Here is a 24,497-nt window from a genome sequence, read left to right as displayed (position 1 = left end):
TCGGTTTTCCCCTAGGGCAATTGTTGTCAATCTTTGTTCCCGTTTGGAGAATCTCTGCTAATTGTTGTCCCCAGGCAGTCTTCTCAATGCTCATTGTGGTCCTCCAAAGCTTTTCGCAAACCATTCACAACTCTATCTTATGCAGTACAAGCGTAATTTATGACTCAGCATAACCCAATTATAAACATCACATGACCCAAAATGGGTTGCAACCTATAGTTAAGAAACACTGCATTAAGATATTGAAGAAATGGCTGCAGAAAATGGGGCTTTACAGGCATATGTGAGTAATAAATTAAATATCAGTCATTTCATGCAGTAATAGCCATTACAAACACTAGTAATGTCTTGGCTTTATTTGTAAAATATATTTAATAGTATCTTGATAAAAAAGGGTGTCAATTTCTATCACAAATATGAGCATTTCTGGGAGTCTCCAGACTTCTGGCTGGAAGAGTATTAAAAAAATACAATGTAGACAATATTTAACAAAAATGTATATCATTAAAACATTGTGTGTACGATTACAAAGTGAAACCTAAAATAATCAACGTTTAATTATTGAGAAAGAGAAAATTTATTACCAAAATGTTGAATTCCCAAGTATCAATATAATGTTCTGTGACATGGATGTATAATTCATCTAATAAACTTGTTGCCAACTGCTTTTTGTACACTTGCATTAAAAACTTTATTCATCAATGTTAAAAGATTTTGAAAAAACAAAAGTTTTTGTTTAGAGTCTGTAATCAGCAATGAATATATCCCATCAATTGCATACCAAGCACTTCAATCACACTCTCTTAGTTCAGGTCATGCTTCTCTATTTTGCAGAATAATAAAGCTACTCAATAAAGTCATAACTATTAATTCTGCATATTTTTCTATGTACATGCATTGGGCCCTAGTATTCTTGAATGTTCATCAGTCCTACTACATCATTAACCCTTTGTCACATCAATGAAAAATAAAGAAGAATTCAGCTACACAACTGTGAGGTACTTATATTTCCAGATGATGTCAATACCAATTGTTTAGTAGAAAAAGATGCTTGTTTACAGACCACAGTGTGGTGGAGAATCACCTTGACTCCAATACAATAGGCAAGAAGAGAAATAGTACATTTCTGGGGATCTTGAACATTCTAATTAATGCTTTAATTAGGGGTTTCAGGTCCCAGAAAAATACATTTTGAAAGTATGTTATGATATTAAAGATCACTCAGTACCTGCTATTGGGTTTATGAGAAAGCATTGCAGCAACCGACAGACAGCTCTTCACAGGAAGTGTGGGACTAACTAGAATTTTGAATGGCATCCAACAAGAAAGGAGAGCACAGCCTTTCACAGATCTCTAGAGGATATGAGAAAGAGACTTTTAAAGAAAAAGTATAACTAACAGCTGACAGGTGACGGATAACAGAACATGATGGAGATTGCTGATACTGTGATACTGACAGTGTTCAGATTAAAGGGAACATTGCTTTACGCTGAAAATCATGCACTTCTACTTTCTGGGGTATTAGCTTTCAGCTCTTAGGTTCATAACACCCTACCACACATTTAATCACCCATTTTAGCATGGCACAGCAGAGCATCAGAGAGCATAGACATCACCAAGAGTGGATATTCTGTGTGACATTGGTCAGAAGTACAAGATGGCAGAGCTTTTGTCTGAAGATCACATATCCATAAAGGATGTGATTTGTCTGCTTAAGACATGCATGTCCTAAGTGATAGCAAAATTGAAAGGCGTTTTGGTGGGAGTGGAGAGTGACTCTCAGTTTAACAGCTTCTCTGACTCACACTGTGCACTGCTACTGATGGGCTTCTTTAAAAGCTTGAGTCTGCGGAAAATATAGCAGGGAGCTGCTGAGTTCACAGGCAACACCATTACAACAACTAACACATCGTTACTAAAGTATTAGAAAAAAACTATATAGCCACATCTAGCAAATATACTTGCAAAGTTTCTAATGAATCATGTCAGAACTCGCAATACAGTAAAATGGCAAAAGAAGCAAAATATGAAAATATCTAATACAATCAACAATCTAGGGTAGGTGATGTTTTTGCAAAAATGTACAGCTCAGCATTCTTTCATTGTGAAACAATTAGAATTTAATAGTGAAAGAAGAATGAAAATAGTCAGACCAGAAAGTAAAACAATAGGGATTACCATTACTGGTGAATGCAGACCGACTTGCTGAGATCTTACATATTATATTTCACACACACAGAATGGACAGAATACTATTATTATTATCAGACTCTTCCGTTATTTATGTGGGTTCCTAGTATAGTGCACTAAGTACAGAAAAAGATGCTTAGAGCTAAAAAATTTATCCACTATTCATATTCATTTTATTTAAAGTTTTAATTTTACAGTATCCAGTTTCTAACCACTTTCATCCTATCAGCGAGCCAAAGACACTTTGGCAATATTGGACAAGACACAGGAATTAGTGTTGAAGGGGACAGCAGTCTGTGACATGGCACACCATTTAAACTAAGTTGCCTGTTTTAGGAGGAAATCAGAGTGCCTGCAGACACAGACAGAATGGAAACATTCCTCAAAGGAAGTGAAAAACTAGGAAAGGAAACACAGACTTTGAGGCAGCAGTTGGTAGTGATGGCACCACCACCATGCTGCCATAAAATATGATCACTTTTAGAAGTATTAAAAGAGCAGAATCTATAACAGCTGTTAAAAGGCACTTGACAGTTGTTAACAACATTGAATTTCACTCTCCATTGTGGAAAGTTAGTGCATACAGTTGAATATATCTGATAGTCCAAAAAAGTGATCAGACTGGAAATCTGGGATTTAGTGAACACATTAATTTTTCATTTCAACTATGACAAAAAATGATTTAACTAAGGAGGAACAGCACAACATTGAATTTAGTTTTGTTAATTTTGACTCGATTGTATGGAATGTTACATGCTTTATCTAAATTCAATAAAAGTTATTATAATAATAATAAATAAAGAAGAACAGCATAACATGAGACTGCTGATAAACAGAAAAGAACAACAGGATAATTCTGATGAGAACAGACCATTCAGCCCAACAAATTGCTGTCCCATAGTCTTACTGTCTACCACACTACTTGGTAGTTCATTCCATGGGTCCATGTTTTCCTATGTTAAGAAAACATTTCTGACATTTGTATGAAATTTCCCCTTAACAAGTTTCCAACTGTGTCCTCATGTTCTTGATGAACTCATCTTAAAGTAACATACTCGGTCGTCTGTGCTCATTCCCTTCATGATTTTAAACACTTCAATCACGTCTCCTCGTAATCTTCTTTTGCTTAAACTGAAATGGCAGAGCTCCTTCACTCTTTCCTCATTGCTCAAACCTTACAGTCCTGAATCAGCCTAGTTGCGTTTCTGTGGACTTTGTCCAGCTCTGCTACACTCTTAAGCATAACAGTTCGAAAATGGCACTTTACTGGGTTGTGTGGTTCTTCAGGATCCATTGCATGACAAAAAGCCATTTCATTCTGGGAAGTTGGTTCTTTGGACTTTGATAAGCTTCCTAATATGTGGACAAAACAGAAATATGTAATGTACAGTAAGCTACCTAGTAGTATACTGACAGATCAAGGAAACCTGTCAGTGTTATTATATGCACCAAGAGCCCTTAAAAGTCATGAACCTGTTGGTATTCACAGATCCGTTATCATCTGTTCATGGCACTTAACAGAGCCTGTTATGGATCTAAATAAATAAAGGTTCTTTCTATTTTTAAATTGACCTGAGTCTGCAAGTTTATTCTGAGCAATATGGTCTCTTTCTGAATTTTATTGTGTTCAGGGGCTCCTTCAGCGAAATATATTAGTAAAAGTACTCCCTTGGAAACTTTAAAGTGCAAATGGCAGCATGGCAGACAGGTGGAAGAAATCTGGCCTTTTTTACTGTATAAATTACACTAATTTTTTTAGTTGTATTTATTTTTTTAACTTTGGCTTTTTAATAGTAGGAATTGCACTCATTTTGTAGTTATATTTATTTTTTTAACTGAACAGCATGAATATAGCTGTGTGCCAGTCAAAAACAAGTGTACAAGTTAGAAGGAAAATAGGTATGGGGTGCCAAACCAATACTCAGAAATGCATAACCAGCACCCACATTTTGATTATTTAAAGATTTTCATCTGTTTTCACATCAATGTGAGCTCGCTCTGAGTGTCTTACGAAGTATATACTGTATATCCAGGCCATTTCAGCAGCTGTAGATGACTGTCATAGCTACTCCTGACTAATAAGATGTCAAATTATATGTAAATAACATGAAGGGTGGGCATTTCATTTTGATTAACATTAGAGGAGGTGTGTGTGGCTGCTGATTCACACTGCACATGCCCACAGTTTTCACACAGACATAGACTACATTCAGTGTTACAAGGTTGCCCCATCTGTACTGGATGTGTTTGTTATTTTATGACATTACTCAATAATTAATTTTACTTTAGAAATGTACTGAGGTGGACTAGTCTTTATTAAGAAATAAAGACTCATGAGTTGTGCATTGAAAGAATAGAATAATGGAGAGAACTGAAGTCAAGTTTAAGGAATAAAGAGCAATGTTAATTATGGTGAGTTTCAGCAAACATTTATAATTAAATATACGTTAGTTATGTTCATATCTTATTCCTTATGATGTGCAATCTTTTGGTCAAATAACTCATAAACAATTAGATTCATAGAGGCAAAGTGGTCATCAATATCCAATCAATTGAAAATGCTTTAAGCATTATGTGTCGGAATATATCGCAACGTACATATCAGTTTTTTGTCACATTCCTTTAATGTTCCTGTGAAAATGTCTCTGTACAGGTAAGGTGAAGGAACCTTGATCTTAATTTTTATTGAATGTAAGATAGTTTATTACTTAAAATGAATGCTTCATTATGGATCACCATTTAACTTAACTTTTCAAACCAGAGACAAAGACTTATTTGTTATTTTACAATATAAATACGGCAGGTCACTAGCAGCCATACAATCAGTGAGTTCTCTCGTCTGCTGGCCACCTCACTAGTTTACCATTTACAGACACCATATTTCAAGAAGTTTATCAGTTTCATTTTGAATTGTCAATATTTCATTTTGTTAAGAATTATTAACACTGGCTAGCTCATATTTTTCAAATGGCACAGTTCTAATGTAAATCATATAGTTTACTTTTTGGTGTGTTGAATTCGTGATCACAGTTATTGGGTATTTACTCCTTATTAAATTACTGAAAGGACATTTGGGTGTCATCTTTGTGCTTTCCCTATTTGTGTGGGTTTACAAAGTAATGTAAAAGTAAAGTAATTAGTAATATGGTAACTTTTTTTCCAGGAAGAAAGGAATAAAGCAATCCTGTTAAAATCTGAATTAAGTAATTAGAAATTTGTAACTCTTCTTAGTTTTCACTTTATATTTTCTGGTACAGTTTACAGCTGATACATGCAGGATATGTTCCTATTTTACAGCGAACCATAAGGTGCATATACAGTATGGTGATCCCTTGGAATTTACATGCATGGTGTGGCTGTTCTTGGGGAATTGTATGCACAGTATTTACTGACTTGTATAATTCATGTGTTTTAGTTATTGCTGTCCATTGCTTACCATAGGAATCAACGGGTCTTGGGTTTTTCAATGATTTACTATTTTGGTTTAAGAATGATGTATGATCTGCGGTGGGTTGGCACCCTGCCCAGGATTGTTTCCTGCCTTGTGCCCTGTGTTGGCTGGGATTGGCTCCAGCAGACCCCCGTGACTCTGTGTTCGGATTCAGCGGGTTGGAATATGGATGGATGGATGATGTATGATTTTACTAAAAACTGAGTTATTAACTATACTTCAGTGTTGTATATTTATTTTTACTAGAACTGTACTTTCTGTTTGTTTATCACTATGTGATATCTTTACATACATCAGACAGACAAAATGGATGTAACTAATTTTTTTAAGATTCTCAACCAATGTTATGTCTTTTATGGAAAGCAGCAGAAAATCTGCCCACAAAGCATATTTGTTCAAAACTTTCAAGTCTCACCTGAAAAACCAACTTTTTCAATATAAAATTTTATATCTGCTATTTCTAACAATAATTGCTTTCATAAATATTTTCATAATAACCATGCTAATACTGCCCTTTCTATTCTATCAACGAATGCGTACTGTCAATCAACTCCTGTGCCGCTTATTGCTTTATATTTCATATTGTGACAACTTTTAGACTGACAGGAAAAAAGAGAAGTGAGTCTCTTGTGAATATAAATAAATATGAAGTCTAAGCTAAAAGAATGCTGTGTATAATCATTCAATTCATTGCTAGCCCATGAAAACTTTCATAGAGATGGAGTGCTGGTAATGGTTTTCTATCAGAACCATAAATGTGCAATCAGTGAAGGATCTGTCTGATATATGGTAAGAACTGCTGGTTTATTTTACATTTTATTCTTTAAAAAGGATTTGGTCAAGAGGGATATGATAATTAGGTCTTGTAGTGGTGTTCACCTTGAGGACAACTGTGGAGTGACCAGAGAGTGCACGGTATCAAGTGATTATGTGAGAGACCACCTAATACAAGAGTCCTATTACAAACATAAATTTGGGATGAATTAGCTTACACTGTAATGACAAAATTTACAAGATGCAAAATAAAGTGTTGTTACATGCCACTGAGTGGAGAAAGGAAGCATCTCCCTTTGTAATACATAAAATACATGAAATGCACCAAAAAAACAAAGTAGCCATTTGTTTTCTGTATACTGGTAACCCTGTGCTTACTTTTGCACAAAGAGTCCTATAACACACGGCTTTACTTGAGGACGTTTTGTTTCTCAAACCCAATAAATAATTCATTGCAAGTTTAGCAACAGATGAGTGTTCCACAAGGAAAATTGCCATGTGACACTTTCGAATCACAGGTCAGTTTAAGTCAAGAACATCTATAAGAGGAAGAAAGTGGTGATTTTTTTATAAGGCCTTTAAGTAATCCAAGCAATTACAGCAATTGAAGAATGGTACCCTTAACAGAAACACTGGCAAAATACCAAGGAACAAAGTGTCTGCCCTTGAATGATAACATAAACTCAGTAAATGCAGACACACTGTGATATGCAGTATTTTGATAAATTAAAATTTTAGTATGAAATTAATTACAGGTATAGTAATATTTTCCAGAATTATGTACATGTGGATTGATTCTTATGTTTTATTTTTCAAAATTTTGTGAATTTTGCACAGAAAGTACTGTCTCTAGATAAGTCAGTTTAGTGCAGGATTGTGATAAAAAGCTAGAACAATTCTAGTCATATGCAGTTACTTTAAAAACAGTCACCCATTTAAATGTTTTGACTTCTGGGGGAGGAAAATAAAATAAAAGGCAAGTTGTACAGTACATGCAATTCATGCATTACTTACTATCTAATGTAACAATATAAACAGAAACAGTTAAATTAATAAATGAATGCAATCTCAAAACGAATTTAAATGTATTGTCTACACTCTGTTCACAATGAATGTGATCATAGGAGAAGATCAAATTCACATTTCATGCATTCGTGCATCTCTCTGCTGAAGTCTGCAGATGAAACAGTTTCAATAAATCTCTCAAAAATTCATTTTGCTTATAATTTTGTAATTGAGAAATATGAAACTCACTTAAATCAGATGTTTTGGGGATTTTTAGTAAAGAATATTACTCTCTAATGATTAATCTGAAGCCAAAACCACAGTCTTCTTTCTCAGCTGCCCTCCAATGTCTCCCCATGTAGCTTCACAGGCTCTCATGTACCTTATGCCCTGTCTGCCTCCTGCCTAAACATTCACGCCATTGGTTCCATTTCACACATCTCATTTGGGGTCAGAGGTATCACCATCTATGCACACTTTTTCCAACTCTTCAAGCTGATCTAAGCCAGGATCCTTTGAGGCTCACTTGAGGCCACATACTCAGGCCAATGGATTTTAGCAGTACAGAATCCCTTTTCCATGCTTTGCACCAGAAAACATGGAAAAAAGGATGGCAGACTGGTTGAAAATATATGTGCTAATAGTGTGAATTTTGCTTGTGTGGCAAAGCAAAATGTGTTTCACAAATGTCTGCCAAAGCAAAACTTTTAAGTTTCACTGTGAATTGAAATTTCCATGATTCATTTCACTCATCACTATTCATGATTTTCAGCCTTCTACTCCTACAGATCATTCGTAATGGCCAGAATGGTCAATCAGCTGCTAAACATACATTTAATTGTTTTTTTATTTTTTTATTCTATCTTGATACCAGAACTTTTGTAGGTGCTACTGAGAATGTCAATATTTGCTTGATAAATATCTTGGGTTTGCTTTGTATTCAATGTAGAAGTAAATCTCAGTTCATACCCTTTTTCATCAAAATAGTCAAATATATTAGTCCAACCTCTGACAGAGCAGATCCCAGCAGCCAAAGCTACCTAAACTCAATTTAACTCCCTTGCTGTATGTCCAAAACACCCTTACATGTATAAATAAAAACGAAATAATCTAAATCAAAGGTACTGAAAATAAGCACTTCATAATATGCCTGTTTTTCTAAATGATGCACACTGTACTGTACCTCCAGGCACATCTTAATCACATTCAGTTCTAGTCCATTGTGTTTCAAATTCTTGATTTTTGAATATCTGCTCATATATACATTTGTCTCATTAAACACAGGCTCATGTGTGATGTGATGCCTTAACTATATCACTAATGAGTTAACTGACAAAAGCAAACTGATCACATTTCAGAAAAGCAGAAAAGCACCACTGCTGTTGCTAATCATTTTCATGCATTTCATTTTAACTAAATGCACTACAACAATAAGTGGGTTGTGAGATCATCTTGGTGCAGCAAGCATGTTTGGATACTGGTAGAGTTCTATCAAACAAAAAGATTTTTTTCCCTTATTGTTATTTTCGATTCTATTAAAAATAAGTCTTGAAATTTGTAAAGTGGAAACACTTTTATTATTATGCAAGACTGAAAATTAATTTAGTAATGCAGTAGACAATGACGCTAACTCCTAGGTTTAAATCCAGTGCTCAGTTGTTGAATGTGTGAACTTTGCAGGTTTTCCATTTCCATTAGAACACGTTAAGATAATAGCGTGTGCTTGGTGTGTGGGTGTGTTTGTGTGTGTCCTGCGGTGGGTTGGCACCCTGCCCGGGATTGGTTCCTGCCTTGTGCCCTGTGTTGGCTGGGATTGGCTCCAGCAGACCCCTGTGACCCTGTGTTTGGATTCAGCGGGTTGGAAAATGGATGGATGGATGGATGGATGGATATGTGTGTGTGTGTAAATACGCAATTGTCATTTAAAAGATGAATAACATATCTATCTATCTATCTATCTATCTATCTATCTATCTATCTATCTATCTATCTATCTATCTATCTATCTATCTATCTATCTATCTATCTATCTATCTATCTATCTATCTATCTATCTATCTATCTATCTATCTATCTATCTATCTATCTATCTATCTATCTATCTATCTTCACCCATCCACACACACACACACACGCACACATAATATATTTGATCAGCAACAACATTAAAACTATTGACAGGTGAAGTGAATTACATTGATTATCTAGTTACACTGGCACCTGTCAAGGGATGGGATATAGTAGGTGTAAATGAATGGTCAGTTCTTGAAGTTGATCCAGGAAGCAAGAAAATTGGTCAAGCATAAGGATCTAAGCAACTTTAAAAAGGGCCAGATTGTGATGCCTAGATGACTGGGTCAGAGCACTCCTAAATAGCAGGTCTTGTGGGGGTGTTCCCAGTATGCAGTGGTTAGTATCTACCAAAGCTGGTCCAAGGAATGACAACAGGTGAACTGGCAACAGTGTCATGGTCTCTCAAGACTCATTAATGTATGTGAATGTATGTGGGGAGTGAAGGCTGGCCTGTCTGGTTCGATTGCTATATATAGTATATATAGTGGCTATTCCATTCCTAAATAATAGCAAAAAAAAACTTTAATTTCCCCAGTTTTACTCATGAGAAACTTACAAGTTCTAACTGATTTTTGCACTCCTCCACCCACTATAAAAAAGATGCTATTAGATGGACAAGCTACTGAAACCTAACATATGGTAAGTGATATGGATGTATGGGTTTATTCTGTTAGCCATCTGCCCATTCTAAGGTTAATTCTTCTGGGTATATTTTGCTAGATCAAGCATTCACATTAAAATTCACTCACACTTACATATCGCTGCCCAAAGACAATGGAGACGTAAAAACAATGGAGCTCATTTTTAAATGTAGTCCAACGAGTATACCATAGCACACTGGGTTTTGCCATGTGGAGGATTGGTACACACTTACTAAGCTCGAAAAGAAAACGATGGTTAGATTACTATATCAAAGCTGATAACTGCTGCAGTATATTGCTGCCCACGAAGCTGTTATTCATCAGACCCCCAGACACTGCAGTGTGTTGTTTAAAATTGGCTTTTTAGATCCTAGACTATTAATTCATCTATAATGCATATATAAATGAAAGGATCGATAAAATGTATTTTATTTTGTTTTTATTTATTCTCGATTGTCTTACTCGGTTAAATTATCAGATACACTTTGAAGGTATACTTGCCATATGTCGGGTTATTATTGATATTTTTTTCATTTTTCTAACATGAACACACGCAGGTCGTTCATGGTAAGTGAGATAATATGAGGTATCTTCCATGACAGGGAGAAGATTATATACCATTTTCATAAACCGTTCGTGAACTATAAGATCTTGTAAGCAAACTCACAGTAACTCTTAACATGCATGTAATAAATTATTTGTCTACGTTGAATATTTGTGTTTTCTATCATTTGTTGTTTGGCAATATATTGTTTATGAGTAAAACGTTGTATTTTATGAAGTATTTGAAGAAAGAACGACGTATTTGTATCGCCGTAAAGGAGACAAACATCCATCGCGAAGGAGAAAGAAAAAGCAGTTAAACTTCAGCACTCTGGACAGATCCTGCTAGCCAATGTACTTTGAAAAACGGCAAGAGAGCAGAATTAACACTCATTCAAACCACCATTTATCGAAACAACTTGTCTTACTAGTAGTTAGTTAATACACTGAAGCCCCTCGATGTCAATGAAAATTAACCCCCTCGTTTAAATAACAACTATAATTATCAATGAGATCGAGGGGAGAGTACAAAGAGACTTTCAAACAGTAAAGTGCTGTAGCATATCAAATGTCAAGCATTTTCAAGCGACTCGGGCATTTGAATGATTATCACTTTCATTCAGAAAAGGTATAATCAAAAGTATTTTTAAAGCACAAACTGCAATGTATAGACAAAGGAATTCTGCGTTGTAAATTAGCTAGAACTTATTATTCATCATCCGACACTCTCTTAAATTCAGAAACAATTTCAAAAACTCACTTTTTATCCTTAACCTGTGATAATCTAATTCTTGGTATACCCCCTCACCCCACCTCCCTACCCCCACCTTTAATCAGTCTTAGCATGTATCGATTTTCATTTTGGATATCTCCGTTGCTCCTCGTTTAATTTTTCACCTTATGACCATGGGGTATTATTTGTATTGTAGTATTACCACATGGATTATATATTCTTGGTTTCTTTGTAAAAGGTAGCATCACAAGGCGTTATACAAAACAATGCTTCTCTAATACTTATATAGGTTTTGTACTTTACTGCCTGCTTTATTCTTCCGTTTAAAAACCGGTGTTCATGTACTGGTCATTTACGTCCTTGTCACGGTAATAAGTGCCCCTAAGTAATATAGTGGTTAATAAAATGTTTAATTTTATTTATGGCAACACCATAATTGTCAAATGCATCGAAGCACACAGACGCTGGATATTAATGAGCCAATCGAGAGGTCATATTTCCATGAGTTCTATTTCATCCAGCTATCATGTTCTTGAAATGATCGTTTTCCGCATGCCGGGTAGCCTACAATCATACACAGTACGAAGATGAGCTTAAACAAGAAAATAATCTGTCGTCTATACGATCGCAAACAATTATTTTGCATACATTCAAAGGATTTCATCGAGATGCAGCTAATGTAGCGTAAGCAAAACATCACAGAAACATTGCATGTCATATGCAGGTATAAATACCTTCATGAACAGCCCCAAATGACACTAGCTCGTACTTCTCCGCGGTCGAACTCGAACTGAAGAAAGAGTGGCCGAGACGAACGCGCGCAGACATTTTTTTAAATCACTAATGATGGAAAGTAGCACGAATCTATTAGTATCATCTTCTACAGGCAACCTTATTTAAAAATGTGCTGTCAACAATCTCACGGGTTCCGACACTTTATCTTTCTCGCCATCTTCATTGGAAAAAAGGACACAGAGAAATAGAAAGGAATCGAGGAGAAAATCACTCACGCTTTCCCCACTCAGATTAATGGATTACACGGGCTCTCAAAAGCTCCATTTTCAAGGAAGTATTTCCTAGCATCCAGAAAGGAGATATCCGTGATCGCAGCGAGAGAGAGGGAGAGAGAGAGAGAGAGAGCAATCAAGCGAGCTAGAGAGAGAGAGAGAGAGAGTTGAATTATTCAAAGAGGAGCCACGTGACCAGATTTAAATTTATTATTTAACGAGATGCTCCCATTGAACGGGCTCTTACGTCAATAGCGTCCTGATGTCAGCCCTCCTCCCCTATTAGAGCGGCTCTCTGTTCCGGTCGCTGAGGAGCCTGGCGTAGAGGAGCGCAGGTTGCAGAGCTCCCCACAGCAGCAGCATCTTCTCCTCCTCCCTGCAGCATCCTATGCTCGCGCAATATCGCCTGCTTTACCCATTCAGCCAATTCCAATTTTTGCCCTCTTCGCTTGCACACGTTTAATTTGACATGTTTTTGTGAGTCTGAGCGCGGGTTTTTACACGGTGTAACCCTTTCTGGAAGCTGGCCCGACTCAGAAAGCAACTAGTTGCACAGAAGTGCTGCATAGCCTTAAAAGTATTCCTGTATTATTTAGCCTTACTTCTTTAGCACTTCTTTTGTTCATCTCTGCATAAATCTTTTCTCGCTCCTCCTTCTCCTTTTTTACTCTGATGTTTTTTTCACCTAACAAAGAAGGAAATCTGTTCAGTTTATTTTGTCACAAGTTACACCATGCAAATTGTATACATTGCAGCTAAAAAGATGCATAATATAACAGATAAAATAGAAACACACATTAAAATAGAATGAATATGGACAAAACAGTAAAAATGTATTTATGAAAAGACAAAGGCTGGTGTTGTATGTACCATTCATGCATATTAGGCACGAAGAGAAAATGAAATGCCACCAACTAAAGATGAAAGTATACAGTTTTCAATTCAGTGAACAGCAAACATTACCTTCAGGTCATACTTTGATGACAGAGACAGATACAGCCTCATGAACATACACCAGTCGAGGAGCTATAGATAGACGCTCAACAAAAACGTCAGTGATAGCTTGTTTGTTTAGAAGATTTCTGACAGGCTTTGAAATAAAGGCAGGTCATGTGTGTCTGAACTTTCCATCGTTCTTATAGGTGTGTATTATGGTGCATACCATTTCATATTTTATATCTGATGTAGGATGAGCCAGCACTAAATACACAATTCTCTGTTGCAGAAGTCCATTTAGTAATAAAATTACTAAAAAATGAAAAAAAAAACTAAAAGTAGGATGTAATGGCAGCTTGGTCAACTATTTCAGCAGTATGCATGGAACTATCTGAATTAGAAAGAATTACACAGATGATGAAAGGGGTTTGTTAACAACAACTGAGATGCAAATGACTGAGTTAAGGATGTTGTGTTACCAAGGCTGTGCATACATAAAGATCTGTCAGGATATGTAATTACTGAGGAATCAAAAGAAGATAGTTGAGATGGTTCTGGTGCTTCTGATTAGGATGCATCCCTGGGAAGGCATTTCAGGTATGTCCAACTGGGAGGAGACCTTGAGACAGACCCAGGGCACGCTGGAGAGATTATGTACCCCTGGAGCAGTTGGAGGAGATGGTAAGGAAAAGGCATGTCTGGTCATCTTTGCTGAAACGGCTGCCTCTGGATCTGGATGAGCATCAGAAAATGGATGGAGGGATGAGATTAAAAAGTGAGAGGGAGACACAGTTGTGAGATGAATGTGATGGAAGATGAAGTCTTGAAGATGCACTGGAAATTGTTATGGGCATCCAAGGACTGAAGAATACACTGCTGAGGAGGTAATTATTCTTCCAGGACTGGCCTTTCACAATTGTAGAGGAATGAGTTTAGACTTAATATTTTGTGAGAGGTGGGGAATCATAGACCACATTTTCTTCATGTTTGTATCCAGTTCTCTAGACTCCTGTGACCAAAGCAGCTCCATTTCATTCATGTTATGTAGTTTGTTACTGGTGCAGGACATAGCCACAGCTTTTACTGACCCGACTGTGCTGTGTTATCCTCTGCTTATGTTTTATTTCTGAGTTTAATAGTTGTATGAGCATATAAACAGAGAGGAGTGACGACCTCCTTTGTTAACTATGATTAGTGCTACATGTTTTCACTGAATCCATCACTCAAAACTTTTTTTCTGTTCTTGTGTTGCCTAAAGATAAATGTTTAAGACAATAAATGTGAGAAACATGGAATTTTACAAAAGTGAAAGGCTAAAAAAGGTGTAGGGTCATTATTGTGTCATGTGCATAGTACAGTTAACTTCTTTTTTGCATGTGCTAATCAACAGATTCCATGATTAGTGAGTAGAATTATCTTACTTTGAAACTTCAGTCTTCCTTACGTGAAAATCTCAGAACACATTTGTCATAATCTAGCAGCAACTAACTATATGCCAAATGTAGTTGAGCATTCTACTATTTCCACTCCTTCAATATTCTTCTTCTTTCGGCTGCTCCCGTTAGGGGTTGCCACAGAGGATCAGCTTCTTTCATATCTTTCTGTCCTCTGCATCTTGTTCTGTTACACCCATCACCTGCATGTCCTCTCTCACCACATCCATAAACCTTCACTTAGGCCTTCCTCTTTTCCTTTTCCCTTGCAGCTCTATCCTTAGCATCCTTCTCCCAATATGCCTAGCATCTCTCCTCTGCACATGTCCAAACCAACGCAATTTCACCTCTCTGACTTTGTCTCCCAACTGTCCAACTTGAGCTGACCCTCTAATGTACTCATTTCTAATCCTATCCATCCTCGTCAAACCAAGTGCAAATCTTAATATCTTTAACTCTGCCACCTCCAGCTCTGTCTCCTGCTTTCTGGTCAGTGCCACTGTCTCCAGCCCATATAACATAACTGGACTCACTACCGTCCTGTAGACCTTCCCTTTCACTCTTGCTGATACCCATATCTCACAAATTACTGCTGACACTCTTCTCCACCCATTCCACTCTGCCTGCACTCTCTTTTTCACCTCTCTTCCACAATCCCCATTGTTCTGTACTGTTGATCCCAAGTATTTAAACTCATCCACCTTCGCCAGCTCTACTCCTTGCATCCTCACCATTCCACTGACTCCTCTCTCATTTACACACATGTATTCTGTCTTGTTCCTACTGACCTTCATTCCTCTCCTCTTTAGAGCATATCTCCACCTCTCCAGGGTCTCCTCAACCTGCTCTCTACTATTGCTACAGATCACAATGTCATCAGCAAACATCATAGTCCACTCCTGTCTAATCTCGTCTGTCAACCTATCCATCACCATTGCAAATAAGAAAGGGCTCAGAGCTGATCCCTGATGTAATCCCACCTCCACCTGGAATGCATCCGTCACTCCTACCGTAGACCTCACCACTGTCACACTTCCCTCGTACATATCCTATACAACTCTTACATACTTCTCTGCTACTCCCGACATCTTCATACAATACCACAACTCCTCTCGAGGCACCCTGTCATATGCTTTCTCCAGATCCACAAAGACGCAATGCAGCTCCTTCTGGCCTTCTCTATACTTCTCCATCAACGTCATCAGAGCAAACATCGCATCTGTGATGCTCTTTCTTGCCATGAAACCATACTGCTGCTCACTAATTATCACCTCCCTTCTTAACCTAGCTTCCACTACTCTTTCCCATAACTTCATGCTGTGGCTCATCAATTTTATCCCCCTCTAGTTATTACAGTTCTGGACATCCCCCTTATTCCTAAATATCGGCACCAGTACACTTCTTCTCCACTCCTCAGGCACCCTGTCACTTTCCAAGATTCAATTAAACAATCTGGTTAAAAACTCTACTACCATCTCTCCTAAACACCTCCATGCTTCCACAGGTATGTCATCTGGACCAATGGCCTTTCCATTTTTCATCCTCTTCATAGCTGTCCTTACTTCCTCCTTGCTAATCCGTTGCACTTCCTGATTCACTATCTCCACATCATCCAACCTCTTCTCTCTCTCATTCTCTTCATTCATCAGCCTCTCAAAGTACTCTTTCCATCTGCTCAACACACTCTCCTCGCTTGTTAGTATGTTTCCATCTTTATCCTTTATCACCCTAACCTGCTGCACATCTTTTCCAGCTCCGTCCCTCTGTCTAGCCAATCGGCACAGGTCCTTTTCTCCCTCCTTAGTGTCCAACCTCTCATACAACTCATCATACGCCTTTTCTTTAGCCTTCGCCACCTCTCACTTCACCTTATGCCTTATCTCCTTGTACTCTTGTCTACTTTCTGCATCTCTCTGACTATCCCACTTCTTCTTTGCCATCCTCTTCCTCTGTATACTCTCTTGTACTTCCCCATTTCACCACCAGGTTTACTTTTCCTTCTTCCTCTGTACAGATGTCACCCCAAGCACCATTCTTGCTATCACCCTTACTATATCTGCTGTAGTTTCCCAACTGTCTGTTAATTCTTAACTACCACCTAGTGTCTGTCTCATCTTCTTCCTAAACTCAACCTTTCAGTCTTCCTTTTTCATCTTCCACCAATTGATCCGTGGCTCTGCCCTCACTCTCTTCCTCTTCTTGATCTCCAACGTCATCCTACAGACCACCATCCTAGGCTGCTTAACTACACTTTCCCCTGCCACCACTTTGCAGTCTTCAATCTCCTTCAGATTGGCTCTTCTGCATAGGATATAATCTACCTGTGTGCATCTTCCTCCGCTCTTGTATGTCACCCTGTGTTCCTCCCTCTTCTTAAAATTGTTTTCACCAGAGCCATATCCATCCTTTTGGCAAAATCCACTATCATCTGACCCTCTTCATTCCTCTCCTTGACACCATACCTAAACATCACCTCCTCATCTTCTCTGTTCCCTTCACCAACATGTCCATTGAAAATCGCTCCAATCACCATTTTCTGTCCCTTGGGTACACTGTTCATCACTTCATCCAACTCACTCCAAAAACTTCTTTCTCCTCCATCGCACACCCAACTTGCGGGTCATATGCACTAACAACATTCGTCATCGCACCTCCAATTTCCAGCTTCATAATCATTACTCTGTCTGACACTCTTTTCACCTCCAGAACACTCTTGACGCACTGTTCCTTCAGAATAACCCCTACTCCATTTCTCCTCCCATTTCCACTCCTTCAATAATGGCAGTAATGGGTAAAAGGCTGAGGCATCCTAAAATCTGCAGAAGTAATCAGCAACAGTCTGAATGCAGGGTCTTACACTGGAATGAGTAAACTTTACCTACAGTGTATAGGGCCAAAAGACAGGATCTTAAATGGAGAATAAGCCATTTGGAAAACAGAGAAATTGACTTACAGTTTTTCACAATTGCTAACACACAAAAATGACATGCATAGCACAATTATTCAAACTGACACATAGAGAGCAAAACCTCTTCTCAAGTCTCTAAAACTCTAAACACATTTCCTGCTTTACACACATTTTGCAATTCAAAATGGCACTTTCTAAATGCACTGAACACGGTTCTCTGCATAAGACACAACAATCTGACATAAAGTCACATGTTTGCCATTACAACACACTGCCATTCAAAAGGACAGAACATGAGCTAATTGGCCAATATATGTGCCACCTGGCCAAACACCTCAATGGTTAATTGTTACCACTTCAATCAGGAAGTAAGCACTATAAAAAGACCACAGGTGAGCACCTTTTTTTCAAGAACAATGGAAGACATTGCAGAGAGAGGAAGAGGAAGAGGGAAGGTGAGGATGAGAGGGGGAGGAAGAGTGAGAGGTAGGGGTAGAGCTGGTATAGGAGGTCATGGGCGAAGAAGACAGCAACTGTCAAATGAAATCAGAGCAACCTTAGTTGATCATGTCATCAACCATGGGCTGACAATGCAACAGGCTGGACGTAGAGTGCAGCCCAACTTCAGACATTTTACTGTCGCCTCTGTCATCCGGACATTTAGATTGGAGCACAGGTATGCAACCAAAATGTCTTTCACACTGTGTAGTACACCCCATGCCATAGTGTATCAATTGGGTGACACCTGTGTACTTCATGAATGGCTAATGTCATACACTAACTGTACAAGTTTCCTGTCCAATTTACTCTACTGTGGGGGAATCTTTAGGCTGCATTGTCCAAGCCCTATATTTTTGTTTTTTGTTTTTGTAAAGGACTGAGAGACGCAACCATGGTGGAGGAAGGGGTGAAATGTTCACAGGGGTACAGGAAGCTGCCATTGTAAACTTGGTCTTGGAGAATAATGAAATCAGATTAAGAGAAATTCAAAGCAACATCATCCAAGACAACACCATATTCACCAACATTCAACGAGTCAGTCTGTCCACATTGGCTCGCATTCTCAAGTGAAACCAAATCAGCCTGAAACAATTGTATAAGGTGCCTTTTGAGAGAAACTCTCAAAGAAACAAAGAGCTCAGACGAGTATATATGGATGTAAGTACAATATTGACTGCAGCACATTACACGCAACATTGTTTCCCAGTGTACTGGATAACACCATATTGACTGATTTTAGTTCATTGTTTTCAGGGAGTACTGGAAATGGATGCTCATGCAATCCCACATGAGTTCATCTTCATAGATGAGGCTGGTTTCAACCTAGCAAAGACCAGAAGAAGGGAAAGAAACGCCATTGGCCACAGAGCCATTATAGATGTTCCTGGCCAACGTGGTGGGAACATCACAATGTGCGCTGCCATCTCCAGTATGCATGGTGTCCTCCATCATCATGCCAACCTTGGACCATACAACACAGGCCATATTCTAACATTTCTGGACAGACTCCATAACATTCTCATTCCACCAGAGCGTATGAATGATGCAGACCATGCAAGAACCCGGTATGTTGTAGTATGGGACAACGTGAGCTTTCATCATGCAGCCCCAATCCAAAATTGGTTTGCTGCCCACCCACTGTTTCTCATGCAATACCTCCCACCATTCTCACCATTTCTGAACCCCATAGAAGAGTTCTTTTCGGCATGGCGGTGGAAGGTATACGACCGGCAGCCCTATGTGCGCATGCCTCTTGTGCAGGCTATGGAAGAGGCATGTGATGAAATTGATGTGGGTGCGATTCAGGGATGGATAAGGCACTCAAGGCGCTTCTTCCCTCGATGTCTGGCAAGGGAAGATATTGCCTGTGATGTGGACGAGGCATTGTGGCCAGACCCAGCTGAGAGGCAAGATGCTGCCTAATTATTTTTCTTGCCTCTTTTTTTTCTATATATTTCTTCTGCATGTTTTCTTTTTCAGTTTACTGTTTTTTTTGAGCATATTTTTGTTCGCTCCAATGTAAATATATCTGCTGTGCATATGTTGCACTGACTTGTTTGGTGAAAAATAAAAAAATAAATGCATGTGTGTGTATCTGCAAATATTTCGGTGCATGTGAACACTCTAATTTTCTACAATTTGGACTATTTTAGTATTATGGCAGAGCATACTAAAAATGAGAGTGCTTTTCATTTTGCCCAACAGTGTGTAGTTGGTTAGACAAAAATCTGGTGATATAACTGACATGTGTGCCATTTAGTGCAGTAGTTTGATTATGATCATTATATATGTAGTTTTGGTTGCAGTGTTTCATTTTGCAGGATATGTGAGGTGTTCTGCTCTTTGGGTGAGCTGTTTTGTGAATTGTGCTAAATTATTTGCAACAATGAGCCTTGTTGTCAAAATTGTGCTTTAGCAATTGTAAAAAACTGTAAGAGTAATGCAAGACGGAAGACATTGTCCTAAAGGATTTAGAGATTTATGTTGACACAACATTTTCATCATCTAAGCAACTTGCAGAAGCAATTAGAAAGACAAATTAGAAAGGCATTATGTTATATTATAAAAAGTGTTGAATATAAATTAAGGGGTGATATACTTTTGAGTATATAATGCACTAGTGTGACGGCATCTGCTACTTGCAAAAAAGACATAGCAGCACTAAGAGCTGTGCAAAGAGAGCAACCAATTCATCCCCGGACTTCAGACATATTGTTCTCTGACAGACACAGTGAATTAAACCTGTTTAGTCTCAAGCAGAGTAGACTAAATGGGTAACTGATCCAGGTCTTCATAATTCTCAATGGTGCTGATAAAGTGGATCCAGTAGAATTCTTCTAAGTTAAGGGTGAATCACATACTTAGGAACAATAGAGGAAATTAAGTGATACTGTACTGCATTTTGTAGACAGGAAGCACTTCTTTTCACAAACAGTTGGTTGGATCTTCAACAAATTACAGAGACATGTAGTTGAAGCAAAACCTAGACAACCGTTAAGAAGTATCTGGATGAGATATTGGGAGAAAAATGAGCTTGATGGACCAAATGGTCTCTTCTTGTTTGTCAAATTTGCTATGTTCTTCAGTGAGGTGAAACTTGGCTGAGATCATTTTGAAGTGTTACTAGGTCAGGAACAAGTTTGGGAAATTAAGATGAAAGGGTTCTACTGCAGTTTAAATGAGTTGTGAAGGTAATATTCAGTTTCAGTACAATTTATTTTCATTTTATAGTGCTCTTCACTGAATATGCACTCAGAATGTGTGCACAATTCCACAGCTAAAAGGCAATAACAGTAAATTGTTAAAGTATACAACACTAACATATCGAGAACACATAAAATATGTTAACACATAGTAAACAATATATTTTTTTTTTAATTTTCTAAACATAAGAAAATATAAAATAGCATAGATGTCTGTACTTTTGTTTTAATTCTATGCCTTGCTTATCTGTTCTGCTAGAAAGCACTTTGGTAATTTTTTTGTAAAAAGTGCAATACAAACAAAGCTTATTATAAGCTAATCATGCTGTTATGTTTATTAGCATTTTACTGAGATATGACCAGTTGACATTGGGAGGAGGAAGAGGAGGAGAGGAAGACTGCAGTCAACATCATTACTGGAGAAAACAAACCTCCAGGAGGGTCCATGGTCAGCTTTAACAGACAAAGTCAAAGGCAAAGTGAGGCATAGCCACAGTTCTGGTGACCTAGGCCAACAGGCTGCCCATCATGTCCTGAACATTTTTCAAAGCTGTAGGCACATGCTGGGCAGTGGAGATAAATTATTACATTCTCTCATTACTGAATAATGATGAAGCATGGTGCTGATGATAGGGTACTAAAAACAATTTGAATCTGAGTACATCTTGGATTCCCAGCAGACAAATGTGGTGCCATTGGCAGATAACTAAAACTTCAGGCTGTTTTCACTTACACACTTGACTGTTTTGTGATCAAACAGACCAAGTACTGCCTCATCACTGCATTTGCATCCCAGGTTGATTCTGTCAATGTGCCATTCTTAGGAAGTTTTCAGTATCTCTCTTCGATCTTAAGGGTTTCCTCCTGGAATTTCCATTTTCTTCCATAGGCCAAAGAAATGAAGTCAGGGATGAATAGTGTCTCTCGACAGTAGTAGAGCTAAAGGTGTGAGTGCCAGCTTTGGTATGCTGACATCCTGCCTTGCCAAGTTGTCCCATTACTCTGTAAAATAATTGCATAAATAAATAAATAGGTATTAAATTCCCAAATTGTATGACCGAGCACCTTCTTGAGGATTACTGCCTGATGTAATTGCTTAACATATGAAATATACTTGCTTGCTTATTGCGTTTTCCTTTTTCAGTTATTGTGCCTCCCTATTTTTGCTAAATGGTTGTTAAATTTAAAAAATAAGAAAAGGTTATTCCTATTGCTTTCTCTTATCAATTTCCGTTGTCCACAGAATTTTAAAATTAAGGAATTTGTCTAATAAAAGTATTTCAAATATTTAACATCATTCAGTTTTTAACATTTCCTGAGCACACATCTATATAAATTAAGGTTGACTGACTTGCATTTATTTTGTCATTGAGAGGCTGCAAATCAATATAATAACATTAAAATATATAAAAATGCACAAAAGATTATTTTAATAAATCAAATAATTATAATAATAAGTATTTAATAATTAATTATATTTATATAGCACTTTTCTAACCTACTTAAAGTGAACTAGTTTATATAGACATGGGGAGCCACTTCAACCATCACCAATGTGTAGCATCCATCTGGATGGCAGCCATTCTTGTGCCAGTACACTCAGCACACATTAGGTATTAGGTGGTGAAGGAGTAAGAAAGATAGCCAACAAGGGGCAGGAAATGATTAGGGGCTGGAATGGACAAGTCAATGGTGGGCAATTTAGCCAGGGCTTTGAGGGGGATACTCTATTCTTTTCAAAGGATTCCAAGGTATATATAATGAACAAATAATCAGGTCCTTTACTTCATATCTCATTCAAAGAACTGTGTCAACTTTTACAGCACAATGTCCTCATCACTGCACTGGTAGATGGGGAGCCATACATAGACCACAGGGTCAGCACACCCTGATACGGCCTTACCAACATGTCGTAATGAGTTAGTTATGAAACAGAGCTATCAGTAATTTTTAAAATAATGAAAATCACTAGAAGGTACACTTCTAGAGGGAATCACCTTTGAAAGTTTTAGCAGGGTTTTGAACATGATTGTGAATTGAAAGACTGAAGTGTTTACTGTCTATAGTATTAGGCAAGGCATCATTTCTTAGCAATTAAAAAGATTCTCGCTGGAGTTTTTCTCAAGGCTTCAAGTAATGGGAGCATAGAAACAGGAGTAGGAGAAGAGCAGGATACGTTGATCTGTGCTGTCATCTAATAAAAAGTGTTTTTATTTGAATACAGTCATGTTTCTAATATTGCTAGGAAGTTGAAACGTGTTGCATGTTGGTTGGACATGTCACTGTACTCTGTACATTTGACAGAATTACTACTACTAGTACTACTGATTGATTAATTTAGATTTATAGCTTTAATTGTTTCTGACTGTGTGGGCCAACTTCCTCCACACCTTCCTGCCTTTAGCTGCTGCAGACTCATGCCTGGGTCATTTTTGATGGCATCTATACAGCATGTTCATTATGGTCCTGTTCTTCTTGTTCTTCATTCCTTTTTCTGGACTGCTATGATGCATCACATGTTGAAAATTAGTTAGCTTGGTCATCTTTCCTTCCAGAGTGATATTTGTCTTAATGCAATTTAGAACTTCGCTGTTTGTAATTTCCACTGCCCATGATATGTGAAGCAGCTTTCTCTAGGCCCATAATTCAAACACATCAATATTTTGTCTGTCCGTCATTTACAAAGTCCAACTTTCACATCCATACATAGTGGCAGGTTACACAATAGCACAGACAAGCCTGTATTTAGTTGCATGACTAATGTTTTACTTTTCCAGATCTTGTTAATGCACATCATTGCATTGAAATTGCAATCATCTGCAATTTGCCCAGAGACTGCTGGGTGATCTTTAATAATATGTTCCTTGAGTGTGGACTAAGAGCAATTGTGCAGAAATTTGAGTGGTCTAGTGCCACACCTTTTTTAGGGATAGGAATAAATATTGACCTTATCCAGTCGGTGGGCCACAAACAAGTTCTCCATATTTCTTGCCCTGCTACTTCTACTATAACTACCAAAGCTTATCCAGTAAAATTCTAACCAATTAATCCAGTGAAATTCTTTCACAAAAATAATGAACTACATTCTTGGAGATATGAAGTAAAGTTTAAAGGAAGTGCATTCAATACAGAATCCAGGAAGGACTTTTTCAAACAAAATGTCATGAAACCTGAAGCAAACTAGTAAGTTGTATAGCTGAAGCTTTCTTTAGGAGGGATTGAAAGCAATGAAGTAATCGCTATCAAGGGCATTGTTTTTATAATTAATGTTTTATTACAATAAAGATCAAATAAAAAATAGTAGTGCAAGTAAACCAAAATTAAAGGACAAAGTACAAATAATAATATTAATAAGGCAAATCCAACGATTTTCCCCATGCCAACATGATATCTAGCATGACTCTATGTGACTCTAGCACGTTATTTAAAGAGCACATTTAAAAATTGTCTAAATCTTGTTTTTTTCCATCTTAAAAATGTTGGGAAATTAAGGGTTTTCTAAATAAGTGGGATTCTGAGAAATTAATTCATGCATTTATTTCTAGTAGGATTGACTACTGCAATTCGGTGTTCACCGGATGTTCAAACTGTTCTTTATAC

General features: G+C 37.6%; 1 protein-coding gene across 1 annotated transcript in view; it reads right to left on the bottom strand.

Annotated features, from left to right (window-relative positions):
- The window catches only part of slc7a14b (solute carrier family 7 member 14b), an 81,440-nt gene extending 68,887 nt beyond the window's left edge, over positions 1-12,553 (bottom strand). The window contains exon 1 of the mRNA XM_028794722.2: positions 12,421-12,553. The gene's annotated coding sequence lies outside the window, so the exon portion shown is untranslated. The remainder of the gene's footprint in view (positions 1-12,420) is intronic.
- Positions 12,554-24,497: the final 11,944 nt, after the last annotated feature.

This window comes from Erpetoichthys calabaricus, chromosome 2, assembly GCF_900747795.2.
Source record: "Erpetoichthys calabaricus chromosome 2, fErpCal1.3, whole genome shotgun sequence".
Classification (NCBI taxonomy): Eukaryota; Metazoa; Chordata; class Cladistia; order Polypteriformes; family Polypteridae; genus Erpetoichthys; species Erpetoichthys calabaricus.
Note: the sequence above shows the minus strand (reverse complement) of the source record. Positions and strands in the feature narration are given on the sequence as shown.